This window comes from Pelobates fuscus, chromosome 2 (assembly GCF_036172605.1).
Source record: "Pelobates fuscus isolate aPelFus1 chromosome 2, aPelFus1.pri, whole genome shotgun sequence".
Classification (NCBI taxonomy): Eukaryota; Metazoa; Chordata; class Amphibia; order Anura; family Pelobatidae; genus Pelobates; species Pelobates fuscus.
Genome location: NC_086318.1, coordinates 65,300,436 through 65,327,054, shown reverse-complemented (window position 1 = coordinate 65,327,054; position 26,619 = coordinate 65,300,436). Strand labels below are relative to the sequence as shown.

General features: G+C 36.5%; 10 non-coding genes across 10 annotated transcripts; all 10 read right to left on the bottom strand.

Moving 5' to 3' along the window:
• Positions 1 to 2,049: 2,049 nt before the first annotated feature.
• On the bottom strand, positions 2,050 to 2,122 carry TRNAK-CUU (transfer RNA lysine (anticodon CUU)). Its single transcript has one exon. It is a non-coding gene; the product is annotated as a tRNA-Lys (tRNA).
• Positions 2,123 to 4,504: 2,382 nt separating this feature from the next.
• Positions 4,505 to 4,577, bottom strand: TRNAK-CUU (transfer RNA lysine (anticodon CUU)). The gene has a single exon. It is a non-coding gene; the product is annotated as a tRNA-Lys (tRNA).
• A 1,674-nt stretch (positions 4,578 to 6,251) lies between these two features.
• On the bottom strand, positions 6,252 to 6,324 carry TRNAK-CUU (transfer RNA lysine (anticodon CUU)). Its single transcript has one exon. It is a non-coding gene; the product is annotated as a tRNA-Lys (tRNA).
• Positions 6,325 to 8,590: 2,266 nt separating this feature from the next.
• TRNAK-CUU (transfer RNA lysine (anticodon CUU)) lies at positions 8,591 to 8,663 on the bottom strand. The gene has a single exon. It is a non-coding gene; the product is annotated as a tRNA-Lys (tRNA).
• A 1,716-nt stretch (positions 8,664 to 10,379) lies between these two features.
• TRNAK-CUU (transfer RNA lysine (anticodon CUU)) lies at positions 10,380 to 10,452 on the bottom strand. Its single transcript has one exon. It is a non-coding gene; the product is annotated as a tRNA-Lys (tRNA).
• Positions 10,453 to 12,721: 2,269 nt separating this feature from the next.
• TRNAK-CUU (transfer RNA lysine (anticodon CUU)) lies at positions 12,722 to 12,794 on the bottom strand. Its single transcript has one exon. It is a non-coding gene; the product is annotated as a tRNA-Lys (tRNA).
• A 2,467-nt stretch (positions 12,795 to 15,261) lies between these two features.
• On the bottom strand, positions 15,262 to 15,334 carry TRNAK-CUU (transfer RNA lysine (anticodon CUU)). The gene has a single exon. It is a non-coding gene; the product is annotated as a tRNA-Lys (tRNA).
• Positions 15,335 to 17,759: 2,425 nt separating this feature from the next.
• Positions 17,760 to 17,832, bottom strand: TRNAK-CUU (transfer RNA lysine (anticodon CUU)). Its single transcript has one exon. It is a non-coding gene; the product is annotated as a tRNA-Lys (tRNA).
• A 923-nt stretch (positions 17,833 to 18,755) lies between these two features.
• On the bottom strand, positions 18,756 to 18,828 carry TRNAK-CUU (transfer RNA lysine (anticodon CUU)). The gene has a single exon. It is a non-coding gene; the product is annotated as a tRNA-Lys (tRNA).
• Positions 18,829 to 19,751: 923 nt separating this feature from the next.
• TRNAK-CUU (transfer RNA lysine (anticodon CUU)) lies at positions 19,752 to 19,824 on the bottom strand. Its single transcript has one exon. It is a non-coding gene; the product is annotated as a tRNA-Lys (tRNA).
• Between the last annotated feature and the right edge of the window lie 6,795 nt (positions 19,825 to 26,619).

Below are 26,619 nucleotides of genomic sequence, written 5' to 3'. Positions count from 1 at the left end.
GTTGTGTCCACTTGTTTATTGTTAGATTTGAAAATCTTCCTCTACTAAAATGTTTTGTAAGAATTCCTCAATCGTCTTACAACAATTAAATTGCTTGACACACTTTTCCAAAGAACTACACTCCTGTTTCTTCACCTTCTATGTTTTTCAAATATACAATCTGCTCTAATATATGGTGACTTTTATGATTCCCTAGGCCAAACGTAAGCACCTTCCTTCTTTTTTTATTTTTTCAATAAAGGAGACATAAAATTACATATCTCGCCCAACGTGGGGCTCGAACCCACAACCCTGAGATTTAGAGTCTCATGCTCTACCGACTGAGCTAGCCGGGCTGATTCCAAAATGATTATTCTCTGACTTCGGATGCAAAGGGTGGATGGAGAGAGCTTGCAAAGCTCTCTATCTTGGTTTAACTTTTTAATGTAATATATAAATTTACCTTCTTAAACAAGAGAAAAATCATATCACTTTACCGTATAAGATTCAAGCAATCCACCCTGTAATGAAAAGTCTCCAGGTTGGCATTCCTAGACTTGTAAAACAATCAGAAACAGTGAAGGATATAATGGCCATAGTAGCTCTTGTTCCACAGTGAGATCTAGTTTTGATTTTAATCCCTTAGTTTCTGTCCAGGTGATAAGATTTGAAAATCTCCCCTTTTTGGATCATAACGAGAAGTCTCCAAGCCTGCATTTCTAGAGTCGTAAAACAATTAGAAATGGTGAAGGAAATGATGGGTCATAGTAGCTCTTGTCTGACAGTGGGGTTTAATTTAGATTTTATTCAGTTAGACTGTGTCCAGTAACATGTGATTAGCATTGAAAACTTACCCCTTTTGGATTGTTTCATTTCTCCTGGCCTGATGGTGAAAGAGATCATAGACCCTAGTTGCTTATGTTGGAAGGTGAGATTTAGCTCCACTGAACCATATAAAGTTGCCTTCTTAAACAATGGCTTCATTGCTCTTATGGAAATAATATGACTTAATTCCTTATATTCTAAGGTAGCATTTTGTTAACATTTTCCCCTGCTAGGTTGTGTCCACTGGTTTATGGTTAGATTTGAAAATCTCCCTCTACTAAAATGCTTTGTAAGAATTCCTCAATCGTCTTACAACAATTAAATTGATTGACACACTTTTCCAAAGAACTACACTCCTGTTTCTTCACCTTCTATGTTTTTCAAATATGCAATCTGCTCTAATATATGGTGACTTTTATGATTTTATAAGATTCAAGCAATCCACCCTGTAATGAAACGTCTCCAGGTTGGCATTCCTAGACTCGTAAAACAATCAGAAACAGTGAAGGATATAATGGGCCATAGTAGCTCTTGTTCCACAGTGAGATCTAGTTTTGATTTTAATCCCTTAGTTTCTGTCCAGGTGATAAGATTTGAAAATCTCCCCTTTTTGGATCATAACGAGAAGTCTCCAAGTCTGCATTTCTTGAGTCGTAAAACAATTAGAAATGGTGAAGGAAATGAGGGGCCATAGTAGCTCTTGTCTGACAGTGGGGTTTAATTTAGATTTTATTCAGTTAGACTGTGTCCAGTAACATGTGATTAGCATTGAAAACCTACCCCTTTTGCATTGTTTCATTTCTCCTGGCCTGATGGTGAAAGAGATCATAGACCCTAGTTGCTTATGTTGGAAGGTGAGATTTAGCTCCACTGAACCATATAAAGTTGCCTTCTTAAACAATGGCTTCATTGCTCTTATGGAAATAATATGACTTAATTCCTTATATTCTAAGGTAGCATTTTGTTAACATTTTCCCCTGCTAGGTTGTGTCCACTTGTTTATTGCTAGATTTGAAAATCTTCCTCTACTAAAATGTTTTGTAAGAATTCCTCAATCGTCTTACAACAATTAAATTGCTTGACACACTTTTCCAAAGAACTACACTCCTGTTTCTTCACCTTCTATGTTTTTCAAATATAGAATCTGCTCTAATATATGGTGACTTTTATGATTCCCTAGGCCAAACGTAACACCTTCCTTCTTTTTTTATTTTTTCAATAAAGGAGACATAAAATTACATATCGCGCCCAACGTGGGGCTCGAACCCACGACCCTGAGATTAAGAGTCTCATGCTCTACCGACTGAGCTAGCCGGGCTGATTCCTACATGATTATTTTCTGACTTCGGATGCAAAGGGTGGATGGAGAGAGCTTGCAAAGCTCTCTATCTTGGTTTAACTATTTAATATAATATATAAATTTACCTTCTTAAACAAGAGAAAAATCATATCACTTTACGCTATAAGATTCAAGCAATCCACCCTGTAATGAAAAGTCTCCAGGTTGGCATTCCTAGACTTGTAAAACAATCAGAAACAGTGAAGGATATAATGGGCCATAGTAGCTCTTGTTCCACAGTGAGATCTAGTTTTGATTTTAATCCCTTAGTTTCTGTCCAGGTGATAAGATTTGAAAATCTCCCCTTTTTGGATCATAACGAGAAGTCTCCAAGTCTGCATTTCTAGAGTCGTAAAACAATTAGAAATGGTGAAGGAAATGATGGGCCATAGTAGCTCTTGTCTGACAGTGGGGTTTAATTTAGATTTTATTCAGTTAGACTGTGTCCAGTAACATGTGATTAGCATTGAAAACCTACCCCTTTTGGATTGTTTCATTTCTCCTGGCCTGATGGTGAAAGAGATCATAGACCCTAGTTGCTTATGTTGGAAGGTGAGATTTAGCTCCACTGAACCATATAAAGTTGCCTTCTTAAACAATGGCTTCATTGCTCTTATGGAAATAATATGACTTAATTCCTTATATTCTAAGGTAGCATTTTGTTAGCATTTTCCCCTGCTAGGTTGTGTCCACTGGTTTATGGTTAGATTTGAAAATCTCCCTCTACTAAAATGTTTTGTAAGAATTCCTCAATCGTCTTACAACAATTAAATTGCTTGACACACTTTTCCAAAGAACTACACTCCTGTTTCTTCACCTTCTATGTTTTTCAAATATACAATCTGCTCTAATATATGGTGACTTTTATGATTTTATAAGATTCAAGCAATCCACCCTGTAATGAAAAGTCTCCAGGTTGGCATTCCTAGACTCGTAAAACAATCAGAAACAGTGAAGGATATAATGGGCCATAGTAGCTCTTGTTCCACAGTGAGATCTAGTTTTGATTTTAATCCCTTAGTTTCTGTCCAGGTGATAAGATTTGAAAATCTCCCCTTTTTGGATCACAATTAGAATGGTGAAGGAAATGGTGGGCCATAGTAGCTCTTGTCTGACAGTGGGGTTTAATTTAGATTTTATTCAGTTAGACTGTGTCCAGTAACATGTGATTAGCATTGAAAACCTACCCCTTTTGCATTGTTTCATTTCTCCTGGCCTGATGGTGAAAGAGATCATAGACCCTAGTTGCTTATGTTGGAAGGTGAGATTTAGCTCCACTGAACCATATAAAGTTGCCTTCTTAAACAATGGCTTCATTGCTCTTATGGAAATAATATGACTTAATTCCTTATATTCTAAGGTAGCATTTTGTTAACATTTTCCCCTGCTAGGTTGTGTCCACTTGTTTATTGCTAGATTTGAAAATCTTCCTCTACTAAAATGTTTTGTAAGAATTCCTCAATCGTCTTACAACAATTAAATTGCTTGACACACTTTTCCAAAGAACTACACTCCTGTTTCTTCACCTTCTATGTTTTTCAAATATACAATCTGCTCTAATATATGGTGACTTTTATGATTTTATAAGATTCAAGCAATCCACCCTGTAATGAAAAGTCTCCAGGTTGGCATTCCTAGACTCGTAAAACAATCAGAAACAGTGAAGGATATAATGGGCCATAGTAGCTCTTGTTCCACAGTGAGATCTAGTTTTGATTTTAATCCCTTAGTTTCTGTCCAGGTGATAAGATTTGAAAATCTCCCCTTTTTGGATCACAATTAGAATGGTGAAGGAAATGGTGGGCCATAGTAGCTCTTGTCTGACAGTGGGGTTTAATTTAGATTTTAGTCAGTTAGACTGTGTCCAGTAACATGTGATTAGCATTGAAAACCTACCCCTTTTGCATTGTTTCATTTCTCCTGGCCTGATGGTGAAAGAGATCATAGACCCTAGTTGCTTATGTTGGAAGGTGAGATTTAGCTCCACTGAACCATATAAAGTTGCCTTCTTAAACAATGGCTTCATTGCTCTTATGGAAATAATATGACTTAATTCCTTATATTCTAAGGTAGCATTTTGTTAACATTTTCCCCTGCTAGGTTGTGTCCACTTGTTTATTGCTAGATTTGAAAATCTTCCTCTACTAAAATGTTTTGTAAGAATTCCTCAATCGTCTTACAACAATTAAATTGCTTGACACTCTTTTCCAAAGAACTACACTCCTGTTTCTTCACCTTCTATGTTTTTCAAATATAGAATCTGCTCTAATATATGGTGACTTTTATGATTCCCTAGGCCAAACGTAACACCTTCCTTCTTTTTTTATTTTTTCAATAAAGGAGACATAAAATTACATATTGCGCCTAACGTGGGGCTCGAACCCACGACCCTGAGATTAAGAGTCTCATGCTCTACCGACTGAGCTAGCCGGGCTGATTCCTACATGATTATTCTCTGACTTCGGATGCAAAGGGTGGATGGAGAGAGCTTGCAAAGCTCTCTATCTTGGTTTAACTATTTAATATAATATATAAATTTACCTTCTTAAACAAGAGAAAAATCATATCACTTTACGCTATAAGATTCAAGCAATCCACCCTGTAATGAAAAGTCTCCAGGTTGGCATTCCTAGACTTGTAAAACAATCAGAAACAGTGAAGGATATAATGGGCCATAGTAGCTCTTGTTCCACAGTGAGATCTAGTTTTGATTTTAATCCCTTAGTTTCTGTCCAGGTGATAAGATTTGAAAATCTCCCCTTTTTGGATCATAACGAGAAGTCTCCAAGTCTGCATTTCTAGAGTCGTAAAACAATTAGAAATGGTGAAGGAAATGATGGGCCATAGTAGCTCTTGTCTGACAGTGGGGTTTAATTTAGATTTTATTCAGTTAGACTGTGTCCAGTAACATGTGATTAGCATTGAAAACCTACCCCTTTTGGATTGTTTCATTTCTCCTGGCCTGATGGTGAAAGAGATCATAGACCCTAGTTGCTTATGTTGGAAGGTGAGATTTAGCTCCACTGAACCATATAAAGTTGCCTTCTTAAACAATGGCTTCATTGCTCTTATGGAAATAATATGACTTAATTCCTTATATTCTAAGGTAGCATTTTGTTAGCATTTTCCCCTGCTAGGTTGTGTCCACTGGTTTATGGTTAGATTTGAAAATCTCCCTCTACTAAAATGTTTTGTAAGAATTCCTCAATCGTCTTACAACAATTAAATTGCTTGACACACTTTTCCAAAGAACTACACTCCTGTTTCTTCACCTTCTATGTTTTTCAAATATACAATCTGCTCTAATATATGGTGACTTTTATGATTTTATAAGATTCAAGCAATCCACCCTGTAATGAAAAGTCTCCAGGTTGGCATTCCTAGACTCGTAAAACAATCAGAAACAGTGAAGGATATAATGGGCCATAGTAGCTCTTGTTCCACAGTGAGATCTAGTTTTGATTTTAATCCCTTAGTTTCTGTCCAGGTGATAAGATTTGAAAATCTCCCCTTTTTGGATCACAATTAGAATGGTGAAGGAAATGGTGGGCCATAGTAGCTCTTGTCTGACAGTGGGGTTTAATTTAGATTTTATTCAGTTAGACTGTGTCCAGTAACATGTGATTAGCATTGAAAACCTACCCCTTTTGCATTGTTTCATTTCTCCTGGCCTGATGGTGAAAGAGATCATAGACCCTAGTTGCTTATGTTGGAAGGTGAGATTTAGCTCTATTGAACCATATAAAGTTGCCTTCTTAAACAATGGCTTCATTGCTCTTATGGAAATAATATGACTTAATTCCTTATATTCTAAGGTAGCATTTTGTTAACATTTTCCACTGGTAGGTTGTGTCCACTTGTTTATTGTTAGATTTGAAAATCTTCCTCTACTAAAATGTTTTGTAAGAATTCCTCAATCGTCTTACAACAATTAAATTGCTTGACACACTTATCCAAAGAACTACACTCCTGTTTCTTCACCTTCTATGTTTTTCAAATATACAATCTGCTCTAATATATGGTGACTTTTATGATTCCCTAGGCCAAACGTAAGCACCTTCCTTCTTTTTTTATTTTTTCAATAAAGGAGACATAAAATTACATATCTCGCCCAACGTGGGGCTCGAACCCACGACCCTGAGATTAAGAGTCTCATGCTCTACCGACTGAGCTAGCCGGGCTGATTCCTACATGATTATTCTCTGACTTCGGATGCAAAGGGTGGATGGAGAGAGCTTGCAAAGCTCTCTATCTTGGTTTAACTATTTAATATAATATATAAATTTACCTTCTTAAACAAGAGAAAAATCATATCACTTTACGCTATAAGATTCAAGCAATCCACCCTGTAATGAAAAGTCTCCAGGTTGGCATTCCTAGACTTGTAAAACAATCAGAAACAGTGAAGGATATAATGGGCCATAGTAGCTCTTGTTCCACAGTGAGATCTAGTTTTGATTTTAATCCCTTAGTTTCTGTCCAGGTGATAAGATTTGAAAATCTCCCCTTTTTGGATCATAACGAGAAGTCTCCAAGTCTGCATTTCTAGAGTCGTAAAACAATTAGAAATGGTGAAGGAAATGATGGGCCATAGTAGCTCTTGTCTGACAGTGGGGTTTAATTTAGATTTTATTCAGTTAGACTGTGTCCAGTAACATGTGATTAGCATTGAAAACCTACCCCTTTTGGATTGTTTCATTTCTCCTGGCCTGATGGTGAAAGAGATCATAGACCCTAGTTGCTTATGTTGGAAGGTGAGATTTAGCTCCACTGAACCATATAAAGTGCCTTCTTAAACAATGGCTTCATTGCTCTTATGGAAATAATATGACTTAATTCCTTATATTCTAAGGTAGCATTTTGTTAGCATTTTCCCCTGCTAGGTTGTGTCCACTGGTTTATGGTTAGATTTGAAAATCTCCCTCTACTAAAATGTTTTGTAAGAATTCCTCAATCGTCTTACAACAATTAAATTGCTTGACACACTTTTCCAAAGAACTACACTCCTGTTTCTTCACCTTCTATGTTTTTCAAATATACAATCTGCTCTAATATATGGTGACTTTTATGATTTTATAAGATTCAAGCAATCCACCCTGTAATGAAAAGTCTCCAGGTTGGCATTCCTAGACTCGTAAAACAATCAGAAACAGTGAAGGATATAATGGGCCATAGTAGCTCTTGTTCCACAGTGAGATCTAGTTTTGATTTTAATCCCTTAGTTTCTGTCCAGGTGATAAGATTTGAAAATCTCCCCTTTTTGGATCACAATTAGAATGGTGAAGGAAATGGTGGGCCATAGTAGCTCTTGTCTGACAGTGGGGTTTAATTTAGATTTTATTCAGTTAGACTGTGTCCAGTAACGTGATTAGCATTGAAAACCTACCCCTTTTGCATTGTTTCATTTCTCCTGGCCTGATGGTGAAAGAGATCATAGACCCTAGTTGCTTATGTTGGAAGGTGAGATTTAGCTCTATTGAACCATATAAAGTTGCCTTCTTAAACAATGGCTTCATTGCTCTTATGGAAATAATATGACTTAATTCCTTATATTCTAAGGTAGCATTTTGTTAACATTTTCCCCTGGTAGGTTGTGTCCACTTGTTTATTGTTAGATTTGAAAATCTTCCTCTACTAAAATGTTTTGTAAGAATTCCTCAATCGTCTTACAACAATTAAATTGCTTGACACACTTTTCCAAAGAACTACACTCCTGTTTCTTCACCTTCTATGTTTTTCAAATATACAATCTGCTCTAATATATGGTGACTTTTATGATTCCCTAGGCCAAACGTAAGCACCTTCCTTCTTTTTTATCATAACGAGAAGTCTCCAAGTCTGCATTTCTAGAGTCGTAAAACAATTAGAAATGGTGAAGGAAATGAGGGGCCATAGTAGCTCTTGTCTGACAGTGGGGTTTAATTTAGATTTTATTCAGTTAGACTGTGTCCAGTAACATGTGATTAGCATTGAAAACCTACCCCTTTTGCATTGTTTCATTTCTCCTGGCCTGATGGTGAAAGAGATCATAGACCCTAGTTGCTTATGTTGGAAGGTGAGATTTAGCTCTATTGAACCATATAAAGTTGCCTTCTTAAACAATGGCTTCATTGCTCTTATGGAAATAATATGACTTAATTCCTTATATTCTAAGGTAGCATTTTGTTAACATTTTCCCCTGGTAGGTTGTGTCCACTTGTTTATTGTTAGATTTGAAAATCTTCCTCTACTAAAATGTTTTGTAAGAATTCCTCAATCGTCTTACAACAATTAAATTGCTTGACACACTTTTCCAAAGAACTACACTCCTGTTTCTTCACCTTCTATGTTTTTCAAATATACAATCTGCTCTAATATATGGTGACTTTTATGATTCCCTAGGCCAAACGTAAGCACCTTCCTTCTTTTTTTATTTTTTCAATAAAGGAGACATAAAATTACATATCTCGCCCAACGTGGGGCTCGAACCCACGACCCTGAGATTAAGAGTCTCATGCTCTACCGACTGAGCTAGCCGGGCTGATTCCAAAATGATTGTTCTCTGACTTCGGATGCAAAGGGTGGATGGAGAGAGCTTGCAAAGCTCTCAATCTTGGTTTAACTATTTAATATAATATATAAATTTACCTTCTTAAACAAGAGAAAAATCATATCACTTTACCCTATAAGATTCAAGCAATCCACCCTGTAATGAAAAGTCTCCAGGTTGGCATTCCTAGACTTGTAAAACAATCAGAAACAGTGAAGGATATAATGGGCCATAGTAGCTCTTGTTCCACAGTGAGATCTAGTTTTGATTTTAATCCCTTAGTTTCTGTCCAGGTGATAAGATTTGAAAATCTCCCCTTTTTGGATCATAACGAGAAGTCTCCAAGTCTGCATTTCTAGAGTCGTAAAACAATTAGAAATGGTGAAGGAAATGAGGGGCCATAGTAGCTCTTGTCTGACAGTGGGGTTTAATTTAGATTTTATTCAGTTAGACTGTGTCCAGTAACATGTGATTAGCATTGAAAACCTACCCCTTTTGCATTGTTTCATTTCTCCTGGCCTGATGGTGAAAGAGATCATAGACCCTAGTTGCTTATGTTGGAAGGTGAGATTTAGCTCCACTGAACCATATAAAGTTGCCTTCTTAAACAATGGCTTCATTGCTCTTATGGAAATAATATGACTTAATTCCTTATATTCTAAGGTAGCATTTTGTTAACATTTTCCCCTGCTAGGTTGTGTCCACTGGTTTATGGTTAGATTTGAAAATCTCCCTCTACTAAAATGTTTTGTAAGAATTCCTCAATCGTCTTACAACAATTAAATTGCTTGACACACTTTTCCAAAGAACTACACTCCTGTTTCTTCACCTTCTATGTTTTTCAAATATACAATCTGCTCTAATATATGGTGACTTTTATGATTTTATAAGATTCAAGCAATCCACCCTGTAATGAAAAGTCTCCAGGTTGGCATTCCTAGACTCGTAAAACAATCAGAAACAGTGAAGGATATAATGGGCCATAGTATCTCTTGTTCCACAGTGAGATCTAGTTTTGATTTTAATCCCTTAGTTTCTGTCCAGGTGATAAGATTTGAAAATCTCCCCTTTTTGGATCATAACGAGAAGTCTCCAAGTCTGCATTTCTAGAGTCGTAAAACAATTAGAAATGGTGAAGGAAATGAGGGGCCATAGTAGCTCTTGTCTGACAGTGGGGTTTAATTTAGATTTTATTCAATTAGACTGTGTCCAGTAACATGTGATTAGCATTGAAAACCTACCCCTTTTGCATTGTTTCATTTCTCTTGGCCTGATGGTGAAAGAGATCATAGACCCTAGTTGCTTATGTTGGAAGGTGAGATTTAGCTCCACTGAACCATATAAAGTTGCCTTCTTAAACAATGGCTTCATTGCTCTTATGAAAATAATATGACTTAATTCCTTATATTCTAAGGTAGCATTTTGTTAACATTTTCCCCTGCTAGGTTGTGTCCACTGGTTTATGGTTAGATTTGAAAATCTCCCTCTACTAAAATGCTTTGTAAGAATTCCTCAATCGTCTTACAACAATTAAATTGCTTGACACACTTTTATAAAGAACTACACTCCTGTTTCTTCACCTTCTATGTTTTTCAAATATAGAATCTGCTCTAATATATGGTGACTTTTATGATTCCCTAGGCCAAACGTAAGCACCTTCCTTCTTTTTTTATTTTTTCAATAAAGGAGACATAAAATTACATATCGCGCCCAACGTGGGGCTCGAACCCACGACCCTGAGATTAAGAGTCTCATGCTCTACCGACTGAGCTAGCCGGGCTGATTCCTACATGATTATTCTCTGACTTCGGATGCAAAGGGTGGATGGAGAGAGCTTGCAAAGCTCTCTATCTTGGTTTAACTATTTAATATAATAAATAAATTTACCTTCTTAAACAAGAGAAAAATCATATCACTTTACGCTATAAGATTCAAGCAATCCACCCTGTAATGAAAAGTCTCCAGGTTGGCATTCCTAGACTTGTAAAACAATCAGAAACAGTGAAGGATATAATGGGCCATAGTAGCTCTTGTTCCACAGTGAGATCTAGTTTTGATTTTAATCCCTTAGTTTCTGTCCAGGTGATAAGATTTGAAAATCTCCCCTTTTTGGATCATAACGAGAAGTCTCCAAGTCTGCATTTCTAGAGTCGTAAAACAATTAGAAATGGTGAAGGAAATTTTGGGCCATAGTAGCTCTTGTCTGACAGTGGGGTTTAATTTAGATTTTATTCAGTTAGACTGTGTCCAGTAACATGTGATTAGCATTGAAAACCTACCCCTTTTGGATTGTTTCATTTCTCCTGGCCTGATGGTGAAAGAGATCATAGACCCTAGTTGCTTATGTTGGAAGGTGAGATTTAGCTCCACTGAACCATATAAAGTTGCCTTCTTAAACAATGGCTTCATTGCTCTTATGGAAATAATATGACTTAATTCCTTATATTCTAAGGTAGCATTTTGTTAGCATTTTCCCCTGCTAGGTTGTGTCCACTGGTTTATGGTTAGATTTGAAAATCTCCCTCTACTAAAATGTTTTGTAAGAATTCCTCAATCGTCTTACAACAATTAAATTGCTTGACACACTTTTCCAAAGAACTACACTCCTGTTTCTTCACCTTCTATGTTTTTCAAATATACAATCTGCTCTAATATATGGTGACTTTTATGATTTTATAAGATTCAAGCAATCCACCCTGTAATGAAAAGTCTCCAGGTTGGCATTCCTAGACTCGTAAAACAATCAGAAACAGTGAAGGATATAATGGGCCATAGTAGCTCTTGTTCCACAGTGAGATCTAGTTTTGATTTTAATCCCTTAGTTTCTGTCCAGGTGATAAGATTTGAAAATCTCCCCTTTTTGGATCACAATTAGAATGGTGAAGGAAATGGTGGGCCATATTAGCTCTTGTCTGACAGTGGGGTTTAATTTAGATTTTATTCAGTTAGACTGTGTCCAGTAACATGTGATTAGCATTGAAAACCTACCCCTTTTGCATTGTTTAATTTCTCCTGGCCTGATGGTGAAAGAGATCATAGACCCTAGTTGCTTATGTTGGAAGGTGAGATTTAGCTCTATTGAACCATATAAAGTTGCCTTCTTAAACAATGGCTTCATTGCTCTTATGGAAATAATATGACTTAATTCCTTATATTCTAAGGTAGCATTTTGTTAACATTTTCCCCTGGTAGGTTGTGTCCACTTGTTTATTGTTAGATTTGAAAATCTTCCTCTACTAAAATATTTTGTAAGAATTCCTCAATCGTCTTACAACAATTAAATTGCTTGACACACTTTTCCAAAGAACTACACTCCTGTTTCTTCACCTTCTATGTTTTTCAAATATACAATCTGCTCTAATATATGGTGACTTTTATGATTCCCTAGGCCAAACGTAAGCACCTTCCTTCTTTTTTATCATAACGAGAAGTCTCCAAGTCTGCATTTCTAGAGTCGTAAAACAATTAGAAATGGTGAAGGAAATGAGGGGCCATAGTAGCTCTTGTCTGACAGTGGGGTTTAATTTAGATTTTATTCAGTTAGACTGTGTCCAGTAACATGTGATTAGCATTGAAAACCTACCCCTTTTGCATTGTTTCATTTCTCCTGGCCTGATGGTGAAAGAGATCATAGACCCTAGTTGCTTATGTTGGAAGGTGAGATTTAGCTCTATTGAACCATATAAAGTTGCCTACTTAAACAATGGCTTCATTGCTCTTATGGAAATAATATGACTTAATTCCTTATATTCTAAGGTAGCATTTTGTTAACATTTTCCCCTGGTAGGTTGTGTCCACTTGTTTATTGTTAGATTTGAAAATCTTCCTCTACTAAAATGTTTTGTAAGAATTCCTCAATCGTCTTACAACAATTAAATTGCTTGACACACTTTTCCAAAGAACTACACTCCTGTTTCTTCACCTTCTATGTTTTTCAAATATACAATCTGCTCTAATATATGGTGACTTTTATGATTCCCTAGGCCAAACGTAAGCACCTTCCTTCTTTTTTTATTTTTTCAATAAAGGAGACATAAAATTACATATCTCGCCCAACGTGGGGCTCGAACCCACGACCCTGAGATTAAGAGTCTCATGCTCTACCGACTGAGCTAGCCGGGCTGATTCCAAAATGATTATTCTCTGACTTCGGATGCAAAGGGTGGATGGAGAGAGCTTGCAAAGCTCTCAATCTTGGTTTAACTATTTAATATAATATATAAATTTACCTTCTTAATCAAGAGAAAAATCATATCACTTTACCCTATAAGATTCAAGCAATCCACCCTGTAATGAAAAGTCTCCAGGTTGGCATTCCTAGACTTGTAAAACAATCAGAAACAGTGAAGGATATAATGGGCCATAGTAGCTCTTGTTCCACAGTGAGATCTAGTTTTGATTTTAATCCCTTAGTTTCTGTCCAGGTGATAAGATTTGAAAATCTCCCCTTTTTGGATCATAACGAGAAGTCTCCAAGTCTGCATTTCTAGAGTCGTAAAACAATTAGAAATGGTGAAGGAAATGAGGGGCCATAGTAGCTCTTGTCTGACAGTGGGGTTTAATTTAGATTTTATTCAGTTAGACTGTGTCCAGTAACATGTGATTAGCATTGAAAACCTACCCCTTTTGCATTGTTTCATTTCTCCTGGCCTGATGGTGAAAGAGATCATAGACCCTAGTTGCTTATGTTGGAAGGTGAGATTTAGCTCCACTGAACCATATAAAGTTGCCTTCTTAAACAATGGCTTCATTGCTCTTATGGAAATAATATGACTTAATTCCTTATATTCTAAGGTAGCATTTTGTTAACATTTTCCCCTGCTAGGTTGTGTCCACTGGTTTATGGTTAGATTTGAAAATCTCCCTCTACTAAAATGTTTTGTAAGAATTCCTCAATCGTCTTACAACAATTAAATTGCTTGACACACTTTTCCAAAGAACTACACTCCTGTTTCTTCACCTTCTATGTTTTTCAAATATACAATCTGCTCTAATATATGGGGACTTTTATGATTTTATAAGATTCAAGCAATCCACCCTGTAATGAAAAGTCTCCAGGTTGGCATTCCTAGACTCGTAAAACAATCAGAAACAGTGAAGGATATAATGGGCCATAGTATCTCTTGTTCCACAGTGAGATCTAGTTTTGATTTTAATCCCTTAGTTTCTGTCCAGGTGATAAGATTTGAAAATCTCCCCTTTTTGGATCATAACGAGAAGTCTCCAAGTCTGCATTTCTAGAGTCGTAAAACAATTAGAAATGGTGAAGGAAATGAGGGGCCATAGTAGCTCTTGTCTGACAGTGGGGTTTAATTTAGATTTTATTCAATTAGACTGTGTCCAGTAACATGTGATTAGCATTGAAAACCTACCCCTTTTGCATTGTTTCATTTCTCTTGGCCTGATGGTGAAAGAGATCATAGACCCTAGTTGCTTATGTTGGAAGGTGAGATTTAGCTCCACTGAACCATATAAAGTTGCCTTCTTAAACAATGGCTTCATTGCTCTTATGAAAATAATATGACTTAATTCCTTATATTCTAAGGTAGCATTTTGTTAACATTTTCCCCTGCTAGGTTGTGTCCACTGGTTTATGGTTAGATTTGAAAATCTCCCTCTACTAAAATGCTTTGTAAGAATTCCTCAATCGTCTTACAACATTTAAATTGATTGACACACTTTTCCAAAGAACTACACTCCTGTTTCTTCACCTTCTATGTTTTTCAAATATGCAATCTGCTCTAATATATGGTGACTTTTATGATTTTATAAGATTCAAGCAATCCACCCTGTAATGAAACGTCTCCAGGTTGGCATTCCTAGACTTGTAAAACAATCAGAAACAGTGAAGGATATAATGGGCCATAGTAGCTCTTGTTCCACAGTGAGATCTAGTTTTGATTTTAATCCCTTAGTTTCTGTCCAGGTGATAAGATTTGAAAATCTCCCCTTTTTGGATCATAACGAGAAGTCTCCAAGTCTGCATTTCTAGAGTCGTAAAACAATTAGAAATGGTGAAGGAAATGAGGGGCCATAGTAGCTCTTGTCTGACAGTGGGGTTTAATTTAGATTTTATTCAGTTAGACTGTGTCCAGTAACATGTGATTAGCATTGAAAACCTACCCCTTTTGCATTGTTTCATTTCTCCTGGCCTGATGGTGAAAGAGATCATAGACCCTAGTTGCTTATGTTGGAAGGTGAGATTTAGCTCCACTGAACCATATAAAGTTGCCTTCTTAAACAATGGCTTCATTGATCTTATGGAAATAATATGACTTAATTCCTTATATTCTAAGGTAGCATTTTGTTAACATTTTCCCCTGCTAGGTTGTGTCCACTTGTTTATTGCTAGATTTGAAAATCTTCCTCTACTAAAATGTTTTGTAAGAATTCCTCAATCGTCTTACAACAATTAAATTGCTTGACACACTTTTCCAAAGAACTACACTCCTGTTTCTTCACCTTCTATGTTTTTCAAATATAGAATCTGCTCTAATATATGGTGACTTTTATGATTCCCTAGGCCAAACGTAAGCACCTTCCTTCTTTTTTTATTTTTTCAATAAAGGAGACATAAAATTACATATCGCGCCCAACGTGGGGCTCGAACCCACGACCCTGAGATTAAGAGTCTCATGCTCTACCGACTGAGCTAGCCGGGCTGATTCCTACATGATTATTCTCTGACTTCGGATGCAAAGGGTGGATGGAGAGAGCTTGCAAAGCTCTCTATCTTGGTTTAACTATTTAATATAATATATAAATTTACCTTCTTAAACAAGAGAAAAATCATATCACTTTACGCTATAAGATTCAAGCAATCCACCCTGTAATGAAAAGTCTCCAGGTTGGCATTCCTAGACTTGTAAAACAATCAGAAACAGTGAAGGATATAATGGGCCATAGTAGCTCTTGTTCCATAGTGACATCTAGTTTTGATTTTAATCCCTTAGTTTCTGTCCAGGTGATAAGATTTGAAAATCTCCCCTTTTTGGATCATAACGAGAAGTCTCCAAGTCTGCATTTCTAGAGTCGTAAAACAATTAGAAATGGTGAAGGAAATGATGGGCCATAGTAGCTCTTGTCTGACAGTGGGGTTTAATTTAGATTTTATTCAGTTAGACTGTGTCCAGTAACATGTGATTAGCATTGAAAACCTACCCCTTTTGGATTGTTTCATTTCTCCTGGCCTGATGGTGAAAGAGATCATAGACCCTAGTTGCTTATGTTGGAAGGTGAGATTTAGCTCCACTGAACCATATAAAGTTGCCTTCTTAAACAATGGCTTCATTGCTCTTATGGAAATAATATGACTTAATTCCTTATATTCTAAGGTAGCATTTTGTTAGCATTTTCCCCTGCTAGGTTGTGTCCACTGGTTTATGGTTAGATTTAAAAATCTCCCTCTACTAAAATGTTTTGTAAGAGTTCCTCAATCGTCTTACAACAATTAAATTGCTTGACACACTTTTCCAAAGAACTACACTCCTGTTTCTTCACCTTCTATGTTTTTCAAATATACAATCTGCTCTAATATATAGTGACTTTTATGATTTTATAAGATTCAAGCAATCCACCCTGTAATGAAAAGTCTCCAGGTTGGCATTCCTAGACTCGTAAAACAATCAGAAACAGTGAAGGATATAATGGGCCATAGTAGCTCTTGTTCCACAGTGAGATCTAGTTTTGATTTTAATCCCTTAGTTTCTGTCCAGGTGATAAGATTTGAAAATCTCCCCTTTTTGGATCACAATTAGAATGGTGAAGGAAATGGTGGGCCATAGTAGCTCTTGTCTGACAGTGGGGTTTAATTTAGATTTTATTCAGTTAGACTGTGTCCAGTAACATGTGATTGGCATTGAAAACCTACCCCTTTTGCATTGTTTCATTTCTCCTGGCCTGATGGTGAAAGAGATCATAGACCCTAGTTGCTTATGTTGGAAGGTGAGATTTAGCTCTATTGAACCATATAAAGTTGCCTTCTTAAACAATGGCTTCATTGCTCTTATGGAAATAATATGACTTAATTCCTTATATTCTAAGGTAGCATTTTGTTAACATTTTCCCCTGGTAGGTTGTGTCCACTTGTTTATTGTTAGATTTGAAAATCTTCCTCTACTAAAATATTTTGTAAGAATTCCTCAATCGTCTTACAACAATTAAATTGCTTGACACACTTTTCCAAAGAACTACACTCCTGTTTCTTCACCTTCTATGTTTTTGAAATATGCAATCTGCTCTAATATATGGTGACTTTTATGATTTTATAAGATTCAAGCAATCCACCCTGTAATGAAACGTCTCCAGGTTGGCATTCCTAGACTTGTAAAACAATCAGAAACAGTGAAGGATATAATGGGCCATAGTAGCTCTTGTTCCACAGTGAGATCTAGTTTTGATTTTAATCCCTTAGTTTCTGTCCAGGTGATAAGATTTGAAAATCTCCCCTTTTTGGATCATAACGAGAAGTCTCCAAGTCTGCATTTCTAGAGTCGTAAAACAATTAGAAATGGTGAAGGAAATGATGGGCCATAGTAGCTCTTGTCTGACAGTGGGGTTTAATTTAGATTTTATTCAGTTAGACTGTGTCCAGTAACATGTGATTAGCATTGAAAACCTACCCCTTTTGCATTGTTTCATTTCTCCTGGCCTGATGGTGAAAGAGATCATAGACCCTAGTTGCTTATGTTGGAAGGTGAGATTTAGCTCTATTGAACCATATAAAGTTGCCTTCTTAAACAATGGCTTCATTGCTCTTATGGAAATAATATGACTTAATTCCTTATATTCTAAGGTAGCATTTTGTTAACATTTTCCCCTGCTAGGTTGTGTCCACTTGTTTATTGTTAGATTTGAAAATCTCCCTCTACTAAAATGTTTTGTAAGAATTCCTCAATCGTCTTACAACAATTAAATTGCTTGACACACTTATCCAAAGAACTACACTCCTGTTTCTTCACCTTCTATGTTTTTCAAATATACAATCTGCTCTAATATATGGTGACTTTCATGATTCCCTAGGCCAAACGTAAGCACCTTCCTTCTTTTTTTATTTTTTCAATAAAGGAGACATAAAATTACATATCTCGCCCAACGTGGGGCTCGAACCCACGACCCTGAGATTAAGAGTCTCATGCTCTACCGACTGAGCTAGCCGGGCTGATTCCAAAATGATTATTCTCTGACTTCGGATGCAAAGGGTGGATGGAGAGAGCTTGCAAAGCTCTTTATCTTGGTTTAACTATCTAATATAATATATAAATTTACCTTCTTAAACAAGAGAAAAATCATATCACTTTACCCTATAAGATTCAAGCAATCCACCCTGTAATGAAACGTCTCCAGGTTGGCATTCCTAGACTCGTAAAACAATCAGAAACAGTGAAGGATATAATGGGCCATAGTAGCTCTTGTTCCAAAGTGAGATCTAGTTTTGATTTTAATCCCTTAGTTTCTGTCCAGGTGATAAGATTTGAAAATCTCCCCGTTTTGGATCACAATTAGAATGGTGAAGGAAATGGTGGGCCATAGTAGCTCTTGTCTGACAGTGGGGTTTAATTTAGATTTTATTCAGTTAGACTGTGTCCAGTAACATGTGATTAGCATTGAAAACCTACACCTTTTGCATTGTTTCATTTCTCCTGGCCTGATGGTGAAAGAGATCATAGACCCTAGTTGCTTATGTTGGAAGGTGAGATTTAGCTCTATTGAACCATATAAAGTTGCCTTCTTAAACAATGGCTTCATTGCTCTTATGGAAATAATATGACTTAATTCCTTATATTCTAAGGTAGCATTTTGTCAACATTTTCCCCTGCTAGGTTGTGTCCACTTGTTTATTGTTAGATTTGAAAATCTTCCTCTACTAAAATGTTTTGTAAGAATTCCTCAATCGTCTTACAACAATTAAATTGCTTGACACACTTATCCAAAGAACTACACTCATGTTTCTTCACCTTCTATGTTTTTCATATATACAATCTGCTCTAATAGATGGTGACTTTCATGATTCCCTAGGCCAAACGTAAGCACCTTCCTTCTTTTTTTATTTTTTCAATAAAGGAGACATAAAATTACATATCTCGCCCAACGTGGGGCTCGAACCCACGACCCTGAGATTAAGAGTCTCATGCTCTACCGACTGAGCTAGCCGGGCTGATTCCTACATGATTATTCTCTGACTTCGGATGCAAAGGGTGGATGGAGAGAGCTTGCAAAGCTCTTTATCTTGGTTTAACTATGTAATATAATATATAAATTTACCTTCTTAAACAAGAGAAAAATCATATCACTTTACCCTATAAGATTCAAGCAATCCACCCTGTAATGAAACGTCTCCAGGTTGGCATTCCTAGACTCGTAAAACAATCAGAAACAGTGAAGGATATAATGGGCCATAGTAGCTCTTGTTCCAAAGTGAGATCTAGTTTTGGTTTTAATCCCTTAGTTTCTGTCCAGGTGATAAGATTTGAAAATCTCCCCGTTTTGGATCACAATTAGAATGGTGAAGGAAATGGTGGGCCATAGTAGCTCTTGTCTGACAGTGGGGTTTAATTTAGATTTTATTCAGTTAGACTGTGTCCAGTAACATGTGATTAGCATTGAAAACCTACCCCTTTTGCATTGTTTCATTTCTCCTGGCCTGATGGTGAAAGAGATCATAGACCCTAGTTGCTTATGTTGGAAGGTGAGATTTAGCTCTATTGAACCATATAAAGTTGCCTTCTTAAACAATGGCTTCATTGCTCTTATGGAAATAATATGACTTAATTCCTTATATTCTAAGGTAGCATTTTGTCAACATTTTCCCCTGCTAGGTTGTGTCCACTTGTTTATTGTTAGATTTGAAAATCTTCCTCTACTAAAATGTTTTGTAAGAATTCCTCAATCGTCTTACAACAATTAAATTGCTTGACACACTTATCCAAAGAACTACACTCCTGTTTCTTCACCTTCTATGTTTTTCATATATACAATCTGCTCTAATATATGGTGACTTTCATGATTCCCTAGGCCAAACGTAAGCACCTTCCTTCTTTTTTTATTTTTTCAATAAAGGAGACATAAAATTACATATCTCGCCCAACGTGGGGCTCGAACCCACAACCCTGAGATTAAGAGTCTCATGCTCTACCGACTGAGCTAGCCGGGCTGATTCCTACATGATTATTCTCTGACTTCGGATGCAAAGGGTGGATGGAGAGAGCTTGCAAAGCTCTTTATCTTGGTTTAACTATCTAATATAATATATAAATTTACCTTCTTAAACAAGAGAAAAATCATATCACTTTACCCTATAAGATTCAAGCAATCCACCCTGTAATGAAACGTCTCCAGGTTGGCATTCCTAGACTCGTAAAACAATCAGAAACAGTGAAGGATATAATGGGCCATAGTAGCTCTTGTTCCACAGTGAGATCTAGTTTTGATTTTAATCCCTTAGTTTCTGTCCAGGTGATAAGATTTGAAAATCTCCCCTTTTTGGATCATAACGAGAAGTCTCCAAGTCTGCATTTCTAGAGTTGTAAAACAATTAGAAATGGTGAAGGAAATGATGGGCCATAGTAGCTCTTGTCTGACAGTGGGGTTTAATTTAGATTTTATTCAGTTAGACTGTGTCCAGTAACATGTGATTAGCATTGAAAACTTACCCCTTTTGGATTGTTTCATTTCTCCTGGCCTGATGGTGAAAGAGATCAAAGACCCTAGTTGCTTATGTTGGAAGGTGAGATTTAGCTCCACTGAACCATATAAAGTTGCCTTCTTAAACAATGGCTTCATTGCTCTTATAGAAATAATATGACTTAATTCCTTATATTCTAAGGTAGCATTTTGTTAACATTTTCCCCTGCTAGGTTGTGTCCACTGGTTTATGGTTAGATTTGAAAATCTCCCTCTACTAAAATGTTTTGTAAGAATTCCTCAATCGTCTTACAACAATTAAATAGCTTGACACACTTTTCCAAAGAACTACACTCCTGTTTCTTCACCTTCTATGTTTTTCAAATATACAATCTGCTCTAATATATGGTGACTTTTATGATTTTATAAGATTCAAGCAATCCACCCTGTAATGAAAAGTCTCCAGGTTGGCATTCCTAGACTCGTAAAACAATCAGAAACAGTGAAGGATATAATGGGCCATAGTAGCTCTTGTTCCACAGTGAGATCTAGTTTTGATTTTAATCCCTTAGTTTCTGTCCTGGTGATAAGATTTGAAAATCTCCCCTTTTTGGATCATAACGAGAAGTCTCCAAGTCTGCAATTCTAGAGTCGTAAAACAATTAGAAATGGTGAAGGAAATGAGGGGCCATAGTAGCTCTTGTCTGACAGTGGGGTTTAATTTAGATTTTATTCAGTTAGACTGTGTCCAGTAACATGTGATTAGCATTGAAAACCTACCCCTTTTGCATTGTTTCATTTCTCCTGGCCTGATGGTGAAAGAGATCATAGACCCTAGTTGCTTATGTCGGAAGGTGAGATTTAGCTCCACTGAACCATATAAAGTTGCCTTCTTAAACAATGGCTTCATTGCTCTTATGGAAATAATATGACTTAATTCCTTATATTCTAAGGTAGCATTTTGTTAACATTTTCCCCTGCTAGGTTGTGTCCACTGGTTTATGGTTAGATTTGAAAATCTCCCTCTACTAAAATGTTTTGTAAGAATTCCTCAATCGTCTTACAACAATTAAATAGCTTGACACACTTTTCCAAAGAACTACACTCCTGTTTCTTCACCTTCTATGTTTTTCAAATATACAATCTGCTCTAATATATGGGGACTTTTATGATTTTATAAGATTCAAGCAATCCACCCTGTAATGAAAAGTCTCCAGGTTGGCATTCCTAGACTCGTAAAACAATCAGAAACAGTGAAGGATATAATGGGCCATAGTAGCTCTTGTTCCACAGTGAGATCTAGTTTTGATTTTAATCCCTTAGTTTCTGTCCAGGTGATAAGATTTGAAAATCTCCCCTTTTTGGATCATAACGAGAAGTCTCCAAGTCTGCATTTCTAGAGTCGTAAAACAATTAGAAATGGTGAAGGAAATGAGGGGCCATAGTAGCTCTTGTCTGACAGTGGGGTTTAATTTAGATTTTATTCAGTTAGACTGTGTCCAGTAACATGTGATTAGCATTGAAAACCTACCCCTTTTGCATTGTTTCATTTCTCCTGGCCTGATGGTGAAAGAGATCATAGACTCTAGTTGCTTATGTTGGAAGGTGAGATTTAGCTCTATTGAACCATATAAAGTTGCCTTCTTAAACAATGGCTTCATTGCTCTTATGGAAATAATATGACTTAATTCCTTATATTCTAAGGTAGCATTTTGTTAACATTTTCCCCTGCTAGGTTGTGTCCACTGGTTTATGGTTAGATTTGAAAATCTCCCTCTACTAAAATGTTTTGTAAGAATTCCTCAATCGTCTTACAACAATTAAATAGCTTGACACACTTTTCCAAAGAACTACACTCCTGTTTCTTCACCTTCTATGTTTTTCAAATATACAATCTGCTCTAATATATGGTGACTTTTATGATTTTATAAGATTCAAGCAATCCACCCTGTAATGAAAAGTCTCCAGGTTGGCATTCCTAGACTCGTAAAACAATCAGAAACAGTGAAGGATATAATGGGCCATAGTAGCTCTTGTTCCACAGTGAGATCTAGTTTTGATTTTAATCCCTTAGTTTCTGTCCAGGTGATAAGATTTGAAAATCTCCCCTTTTTGGATCATAACGAGAAGTCTCCAAGTCTGCATTTCTAGAGTCGTAAAACAATTAGAAATGGTGAAGGAAATGAGGGGCCATAGTAGCTCTTGTCTGACAGTGGGGTTTAATTTAGATTTTATTCAGTTAGACTGTGTCCAGTAACATGTGATTAGCATTGAAAACCTACCCCTTTTGCATTGTTTCATTTCTCCTGGCCTGATGGTGAAAGAGATCATAGACCCTAGTTGCTTATGTTGGAAGGTGAGATTTAGCTCCACTGAACCATATAAAGTTGCTTCTTAAACAATGGCTTCATTGCTCTTATGGAAATAATATGACTTAATTCCTTATATTCTAAGGTAGCATTTTGATAACATTTTCCCCTGCTAGGTTGTGTCCACTGGTTTATGGTTAGATTTGAAAATCTCCCTCTACTAAAATGTTTTGTAAGAATTCCTCAATCGTCTTACAACAATTAAATAGCTTGACACACTTTTCCAAAGAACTACACTCCTGTTTCTTCACCATCTATGTTTTTCAAATATACAATCTGCTCTAATATATGGTGACTTTTATGATTTTATAAGATTCAAGCAATCCACCCTGTAATGAAAAGTCTCCAGGTTGGCATTCCTAGACTCGTAAAACAATCAGAAACAATGAAGGATATAATGGGCCATAGTAGCTCTTGTTCCACAGTGAGATCTAGTTTTGATTTTAATCCCTTAGTTTCTGTCCTGGTGATAAGATTTGAAAATCTCCCCTTTTTGGATCATAACGAGAAGTCTCCAAGTCTGCATTTCTAGAGTCGAAAAACAATTAGAAATGGTGAAGGAAATGAGGGGCCATAGTAGCTCTTGTCTGACAGTGGGGTTTAATTTAGATTTTATTCAGTTAGACTGTGTCCAGTAACATGTGATTAGCATTGAAAACCTACCCCTTTTGCATTGTTTCATTTCTCCTGGCCTGATGGTGAAAGAGATCATAGACCCGAGTTGCTTATGTTGGAAGGTGAGATTTAGCTCCACTGAACCATATAAAGTTGCCTTCTTAAACAATGGCTTCATTACTCTTATGGAAATAATATGACTTAATTCCTTATATTCTAAGGTAGCATTTTGTTAACATTTTCCCCTGCTAGGTTGTGTCCACTGGTATATGGTTAGATTTGAAAATCTCCCTCTACTAAAATGTTTTGTAAGAATTCCTCAATCGTCTTACAACAATTAAATAGCTTGACACACTTTTCCAAAGAACTACACTCCTGTTTCTTCACCTTCTATGTTTTTCAAATATACAATCTGCTCTAATATATGGTGACTTTTATGATTTTATAAGATTCAAGCAATCCACCCTGTAATGAAAAGTCTCCAGGTTGGCATTCCTAGACTCGTAAAACAATCAGAAACAGTGACGGATATAATGGGCCATAGTAGCTCTTGTTCCACAGTGAGATCTAGTTTTGATTTTAATCCCTTAGTTTCTGTCCAGGTGATAAGATTTGAAAATCTCCCCTTTTTGGATCATAACGAGAAGTCTCCAAGTCTGCATTTCTAGAGTCGTAAAACAATTAGAAATGGTGAAGGAAATGAGGGGCCATAGTAGCTCTTGTCTGACAGTGGGGTTTAATTTAGATTTTATTCAGTTAGACTGTGTCCAGTAACATGTGATTAGCATTGAAAACCTACCCCTTTTGCATTGTTTCATTTCTCCTGGCCTGATGGTGAATGAGATCATAGACTCTAGTTGCTTATGTTGGAAGGTGAGATTTAGCTCTATTGAACCATATAAAGTTGCCTTCTTAAACAATGGCTTCATTGCTCTTATGGAAATAATATGACTTAATTCCTTATATTCTAAGGTAGCATTTTGTTAACATTTTCCCCTGCTAGGTTGTGTCCACTGGTTTATGGTTAGATTTGAAAATCTCCCTCTACTAAAATGTTTTGTAAGAATTCCTCAATCGTCTTACAACAATTAAATAGCTTGACACACTTTTCCAAAGAACTACACTCCTGTTTCTTCACCTTCTATGTTATTCAAATATACAATCTGCTCTAATATATGGTGACTTTTATGATTTTATAAGATTCAAGCAATTCACCCTGTAATGAAAAGTCTCCAGGTTGGCATTCCTAGACTCGTAAAACAATCAGAAACAGTGAAGGATATAATGGGCCATAGTAGCTCTTGTTCCACAGTGAGATCTAGTTTTGATTTTAATCCCTTAGTTTCTGTCCAGGTGATAAGATTTGAAAATCTCCCCTTTTTGGATCATAACGAGAAGTCTCCAAGTCTGCATTTCTAGAGTCGAAAAACAATTAGAAATGGTGAAGGAAATGAGGGGCCATAGTAGCTCTTGTCTGACAGTGGGGTTTAATTTAGATTTTATTCAGTTAGACTGTGTCCAGTAACATGTGATTAGCATTGAAAACCTACCCCTTTTGCATTGTTTCATTTCTCCTGGCCTGATGGTGAAAGAGATCATAGACCCGAGTTGCTTATGTTGGAAGGTGAGATTTAGCTCCACTGAACCATATAAAGTTGCCTTCTTAAACAATGGCTTCATTACTCTTATGGAAATAATATGACTTAATTCCTTATATTCTAAGGTAGCATTTTGTTAACATTTTCCCCTGCTAGGTTGTGTCCACTGGTTTATGGTTAGATTTGAAAATCTCCCTCTTCTAAAATGTTTTGTAAGAATTCCTCAATCGTCTTACAACAATTAAATTGCTTGACACACTTTTCCAAAGAACTACACTCCTGTTTCTTCACCTTCTATGTTTTTCAAATATACAATCTGCTCTAATATATGGTGACTTTTATGATTGTATAAGATTCAAGCAATCCACCCTGTAACGAAAAGTCTCCAGGTTGGCATTCCTAGACTCGTAAAACAATCAGAAACAGTGAAGGATATAATGGGCCATAGTAGCTCTTGTTCCACAGTGAGATCTAGTTTTGATTTTAATCCCTTAGTTTCTGTCCTGGTGATAAGATTTGAAAATCTCCCCTTTTTGGATCATAACGAGAAGTCTCCAAGTCTGCAATTCTAGAGTCGTAAAACAATTAGAAATGGTGAAGGAAATGAGGGGCCATAGTAGCTCTTGTCTGACAGTGGGGTTTAATTTAGATTTTATTCAGTTAGACTGTGTCCAGTAACATGTGATTAGCATTGAAAACCTACCCCTTTTGCATTGTTTCATTTCTCCTGGCCTGATGGTGAAAGAGATCATAGACCCTAGTTGCTTATGTCGGAAGGTGAGATTTAGCTCCACTGAACCATATAAAGTTGCCTTCTTAAACAATGGCTTCATTGCTCTTATGGAAATAATATGACTTAATTCCTTATATTCTAAGGTAGCATTTTGTTAACATTTTCCCCTGCTAGGTTGTGTCCACTGGTTTATGGTTAGATTTGAAAATCTCCCTCTACTAAAATGTTTTGTAAGAATTCCTCAATCGTCTTACAACAATTAAATAGCTTGACACACTTTTCCAAAGAACTACACTCCTGTTTCTTCACCTTCTATGTTTTTCAAATATACAATCTGCTCTAATATATGGGGACTTTTATGATTTTATAAGATTCAAGCAATCCACCCTGTAATGAAAAGTCTCCAGGTTGGCATTCCTAGACTCGTAAAACAATCAGAAACAGTGAAGGATATAATGGGCCATAGTAGCTCTTGTTCCACAGTGAGATCTAGTTTTGATTTTAATCCCTTAGTTTCTGTCCAGGTGATAAGATTTGAAAATCTCCCCTTTTTGGATCATAACGAGAAGTCTCCAAGTCTGCATTTCTAGAGTCGTAAAACAATTAGAAATGGTGAAGGAAATGAGGGGCCATAGTAGCTCTTGTCTGACAGTGGGGTTTAATTTAGATTTTATTCAGTTAGACTGTGTCCAGTAACATGTGATTAGCATTGAAAACCTACCCCTTTTGCATTGTTTCATTTCTCCTGGCCTGATGGTGAAAGAGATCATAGACTCTAGTTGCTTATGTTGGAAGGTGAGATTTAGCTCTATTGAACCATATAAAGTTGCCTTCTTAAACAATGGCTTCATTGCTCTTATGGAAATAATATGACTTAATTCCTTATATTCTAAGGTAGCATTTTGTTAACATTTTCCCCTGCTAGGTTGTGTCCACTGGTTTATGGTTAGATTTGAAAATCTCCCTCTACTAAAATGTTTTGTAAGAATTCCTCAATCGTCTTACAACAA